Source organism: Brassica napus, chromosome C9 (assembly GCF_020379485.1).
Source record: "Brassica napus cultivar Da-Ae chromosome C9, Da-Ae, whole genome shotgun sequence".
NCBI lineage: Eukaryota > Viridiplantae > Streptophyta > Magnoliopsida > Brassicales > Brassicaceae > Brassica > Brassica napus.
The window spans coordinates 57,785,616-57,791,615 of NC_063452.1; positions in this window are offsets into that span (position 1 = coordinate 57,785,616).

A 6,000-nucleotide genomic window follows, 5' to 3' on the forward strand; every position below is an offset into this window, starting at 1 on the left:
TAAGACCGTAAATTGTCTTCTTCAAGTGCCAGACATAATCAGGTCGTTCCAGGTCATCAAATCCCGGTGGCTGCTTCATATAAACTGTCTCTTTGAGATCACCATGTAAGAAGGGATTTTGAACATCCAGTTGCCTCAGTAACCAACGTTTTGTGACGGCTACATGAAGAACTGTTCGGATAGTAGCTGTTCGAACAACGGGACTGAACGTCTCGAGAAAGTCAACCCCTTGTTCTTGTTGATTGCCTTTTGCGACCAAACGAGCTCTAAGACATCTTACTGTACCGTCAGCATTGATCTTCTTCTTGTAAACCCAACCACAACCACGCGGATTCTGATTTTCTGCAGGAGGAACAAGCTCAAACGTCTCAGTCTCCACCATATTGTCAACCTCTGTACCCATTGCCTTTGTCCAACCAGGATGTTTCAATGCAGATTTGACAGACTTTGGCTCAGCATCAACATCTTTGACTGTAAACAAAGCATACTTCGGGTTCGGTTTTATTATTCCTGCACGAGCTCGTGTTGTCATCTGATGAACAGGTTGTTGGATCTCATCGTGAAGCTGAGGATCATCAATGATATTGTCCTCTGACTCACTCTCAGATACAACATGTGAAGGAATAGGTGGAGGTGGTATAATGGCTTCTTGCGCGACAAGTTCCGGAAGAACTGGATCCTGAACTTCCATATGTGGATGACATCTCGGTGGTATCACTTCTTCGTGAGGAGTGGATGGAGTTACTGAGGTCTGACGATGCAGAGAAGCGTCTCTCCAGGCATTGATCAAAGGAGAAGAATCTTTGTGATGATCACTGTATATGTCACCGAAAGGAAAAGAGTTTTCATCAAAGAGGACATGTCTGCTGATGAAAATCTTGCCAGTAGGTGGATATAAACATCTATAACCTTTGTATTTCTCATTGTACCCGAGAAATACACAAGATAAAGACTTGGGATCAAACTTGTTTTGCATGTACGGATGCAGAGAGGGGTAACATTTACAGCCAAAGACTCTAAGAGCTGTATAGGTAGGCGGCTTTTGATGAATCATTTCATACGGGCTTTTGTTGTCTTGCAGCACCGAAGAAGGAAGAAGGTTAATCAGAAACGTTGCAGAGAAGAACGCTTCAACCCAGAGATGTTGAGGTACCTTCCCATGAAACATCATTGTTAAACACGATTGTAACACCGAGGAGCAGTGTGACCAAAACGTCCACAAATCTGACACTGAGGGCGTGAGTTGGAGCTTGTGCATGTAAACTGTTGATGGAAACCACGACCACGAGTAGAGTATGATCCAGCACCACCGTTGTGTGAGAAGCCTCTCCCACGGTTACCACGGTTGTTGTAATAGCCACGACCTCTGTGAGAGTACCCTCTGTCTGTATTGAACGCCACATGAGGAGAGACTTCTGGTGCTTGGTTGAAAGTTTTGAGCTTTTCATCAAAGTTCACCAACTTAAAAACTGCATCTTCATAACTCATTTCAGGAACTGAGTCCATTGAGTGTTCAATAACAGTACAAATGGACTCATATTCTTTACCAAGACCACTTAACCCAGCATAAATCTTCTCTGGATCTGAGACAGGACATCCTATAGAGTCTAGTTGATCACAAACACTCTTAACTTCACCGAGATACTCTGCCATAGATCTCTGATTTTTCTTCATACCTTGGAGTTTTCTCTGAAGGTCGAGTTGCGCGTAGCAGACACCCGATTGTACTTCTTCCCAAGACTGAACCACACTTCCTGAGCTGACTGGACCCCATAAACAGACCGGAGAGCTTCTTCCGTAAGAGAACCAAAGAGCCAAGCCATAACCAGTTGGTTTTTGCGGAGCCATTTGACAAACTCGGGGTTTGCTTCCTCTGTAACTTCATCACCGTTTCTGACAGACACCGTTGGTGATGGTCGAGGAGAGGACCTGTTAATGAACCCGAGAAGAGACTGACTACAGAGGAATGACTCGAACTGAGTTTTCCACAAGAGATAGTCTGTAGAAGATAGTTTCAGAGTAACACATTGTGTAATACTGAGAGTTGAAAGAGATTCTTGAGTTTCAGCCATGGATCTACTAACTGAGCTCTGATACCATGTGAAACACACAAGAATGAAAAAAGATGAAACTGTAACTTCAATATTTCATTCAACTCAAGAAACCCTAATACATCGCTAGCCTCTTATATACATGAGGAGGCACAAGGGTACATCTTAACCTAAAGCTTAAGTTAGCACACGCCAGCATCAAGTAGCTGGAATCGGTTCACGGTAAGGATATGATGCTCTGATCTCCTCTGAGCTGGCTTCTCCGTACACAGAAGACGACAAGAGCTCAAGTTCTTCCTTTTACTCAGAACTGTATCAACGGCTAGTATTGAAACTTCAGTGGGCTTAACGGGCTTGTCAACATGTTTCTCAATCGGCTCAGATGCCATTACGAAACCTTCTGTACCAGCTGGAGTCTTTGAGGAAGATAGACTAATATCGCGGAAACATAAGAAAGAATCCTCATGTCGTCTAGCCAAACCGAGGGAAGAATAATAAGAGCTACAAGGACGATGAACATTTGCTTGCCTCCAAATTCTAAACCCATGAAGTTGAACCCAACGTTTGAGAAGAGTTTATTAAGATTGTCATCTTCTAAGATCAAGAAACTAGTAGCGACAAGGTAAAGCTCGAGGTTCATGAAGATGGAGACAACGACACGTCCTGTGTTTCCAAAGGCTTTGTAGCCAATGTCCGGGTAAGATCTAATAAGTGGATCCATGTCCATACATCTCTTAATGAGAATGGCACAATGGAGAGTTGTAATGGCTATGGTGAAGAATATGATCAGACTTAGCCATCCACCGGATGCTAATGCATAAGGGACTGATAATACACTAATACCTAAAGAAGAACAAATAACAAAGGTCGAGTGAATGACTGATTGTCTAAAGCACACAAGCAACTGTAATTTTGTTTGTGTTCATATGTGAACACATTACAAGTATTTTACAAATTATAAATACACACGCAAAGAAACTGTGTTCAAGATCGTTATCAAGATATGATTTGATTTAAGAAGCTTGTATAGGATTGAACACATACGCGCCAATCTAGATACAAGTCTACAAGATAAAGTCAAAATCTTGATTCAAAAGCTTGAACTAGAAAATATAACATGTTTAGATGCATATCTATGTTATTTATACATCAACACATGTGGACAACTGGATAAGCTAAGTGTTGGATCCTTGGTTGTGAGTATAGAACTTGAATAAGAATAGAAACTGTTTACAAATTCTGTACTTCGCAATTTCCAAAACTTGTTATGAACTCGCCTCACGCGCTATGCGAAAACTCTCTCAAACCTGAAGACCTCTTCGTTTCACCTCCTCCGTCGCCGTCTCCGGCGCCTGTCAGCCCCATCTGGGATGGCAAAGAAGAAATCGGCGAAAGGAAAGGGTTCCACTGTTTCCCACGCTCGTCAAAACTCGTCTCCACCGAGTTCCTCTGTATCAAAGTCTCTCTCTGTTGCAAAACAGAGACCTGATTCTGATTCCACCGCTGGAAAGGCTGCAAGCGACCTTTCTCCAGCAATTGATGCCCAAACTGCTGTTGTCAAAGCAGATCCGGCCATGGAGATTGTTTCCCCCAATCTTGAAAACCTAGCTACAGAAGTTACTGTACCTATTTCGAAATTCTCTGATACCACTTCTGCAACAAACACTGGAATTGAAACAGTGATAGAAACGACCTCTCCTCAGGATAGACAAGACGTCCACGTCCCCTCTCCTGCAAATCCTACGGCTTCACCCTCTACTTCAAGTCCAGCAGAGCTCTGGAAAGGCTTTGTGAAGGAAGCTAACATAAAGCTCTACCCAAAGGAGAAACCTTTTCTGCTCGACTCAGGCGAACCGTGTGTTACCATACCAAACGCCGTAGTGGAGAAGAACAAAAAGGCTTGGGAATGCTTCATCATAGGTCAGTTCTATGACGAAGCCCCTGCTCGGGGAGCTGTTCACGCGATTGTAAACGGTATCTAGAGCAAACATCGCAGAGATATAACAGTCTCCAAGATGGACAACCAGGCTTTTCTTTTCCGCGTCCCTTGTCCTCACGCCCGTAGACGCATCTTAAGCCAAAGTCTATGGCAGATTGATGGTCTCTCGATGTTTGTTGCCAAGTGGTCTCCGGGTATTCAACAGACCAAACCTGAACTCAAGATGGTGCCAGTTTGGCTTGAATTTCGCGGAGTCCCATTACAGTTCTTCAACGGAGATGCCTTGAAGGAGATAGCGGGAATGGTTGGACAGCCGGTCTGCCTTCACCCATCAACAGAGCATCTAACAAATATTGAGGTGGCAAAAGTCTACACTGTTATAGATCCCAGAAAACCGCTGCCAAAATTCGTAAATGCTCGGTTCGAAAGTGGTGAGACTCGTCGCATCTCAGTCACTGGCCCTTTCCTCCCGGCTTTATGTTCATTTTGCAAGAAAGTGGGACACTCCATATCCCGTTGCAAAGCAGCACCGAAAACCTGCACTCTCTGCAACTCCGTAAGGCACTTAACGGTTGAGTGTTCGAGGTACAATCGCGAGAAGGCGAAAGGAAAGGCACCTATAAAAAACTTACTCCCGATTGTAACGCAGACAAAGGCTGTCTACAGGCCAGTGAGTGGAAAGAGCACAGATGTTTTGATCTCCTCGGATGCTACTACTGGAAAGAAAGATGAACTGGTAATACGAACACCACCACATCCCAAAAGAACATCAACTTCGCCACGACGAGCCAAGGAGATGGGTATTAGGATGCGATCCCTGTCCCCCACCAATAATCAGTCTCCGCGCGTTAAGGCTCCACAACAGTCTCCCCTCGTAGAGTTCAATGATCTGAGGGATGGTGGTCTTTGTGTGGATTTGTCTCCTTATGCAGATGATCAGCACTCTAATGATGACTCCCTCTCAGCCGGCCACTCCTCTGGTCATGTGTCTGAAGGCAACAAGTTTTCAGGAGAGGAGGATAATCCGGACGATGGAAATGACAAGTATATTGAAGTCATTTCTCGAAGAATGAAGAAAAACTTAAAAGGAAAGTCTAGGGGTGGAGGCCCTTTAATCCTCTAAACCTTAACTTTTTAAATGGATCTTTTTTGTTGGAATATTAGAGGAATAAATGATCCTGTGAAGCGGAGGGGTTTTAGAAAATGGATGCGGAAGAATAAACCAATTTTTGGTAGTCTCGTGGAGACACATGTACAGTTATCTAAGTCGGCTAAGGTTGTAGATTCTATTTTACCGGGTTGGTCTTTTCATGGAAACTATGACCACACGGACTTGGGGAGGATATGGGTTGTTTGGCACCCTTCGGTTAAAGTAAGGATTATCTCGAGTTCTCGCCAAATGACTTCTTGTGTTGTGAAGCTCCCACAGATAAATAAGGAGTTTCTGGTTTCGTTTATCTATGGTTCCAACTGCAGAATTGAAAGACGTACACTATGGAGCGAGTTGGAAGCATGCTCAGTATCTCAGCAGGTGATTAATACACCTTGGATCACTCTCGGTGACTTTAATGAGATTTTACATCCATCAGAGCACTCAACGACTGATCAATTCTCTTTCTCACGGGGCTTGAGGGATTTCAAAGACTGTGTTGACAGCACTGCTTTGTTTGATCTTCCCTACTGCGGGAGTTCTTTTACTTGGTCAAATGGACACATATCAAAGAAATTGGATAGAATCCTCACTAATGCAGCATGGTTTCAGCAGTTTCCAGAGTCTATCGGGGTCTTTGGCATTCCGGGAATCTCTGACCACAGTCCCTGCTGTGTTTTCTTCGATCAGTCTAGGCCGAAGCAAAAGAGACCATTTAAATTCTTCGCTCACTTGAATCAACATGACGAATTTGTTGAGATCCGTCGTAACTGTTGGAACTCTTTGAACTTCTCTGGAACAAATCAGATAAGAGTCTCTAAAAAGCTGAAGGAGCTCAAGGGAATTATTAAAACCTTCAA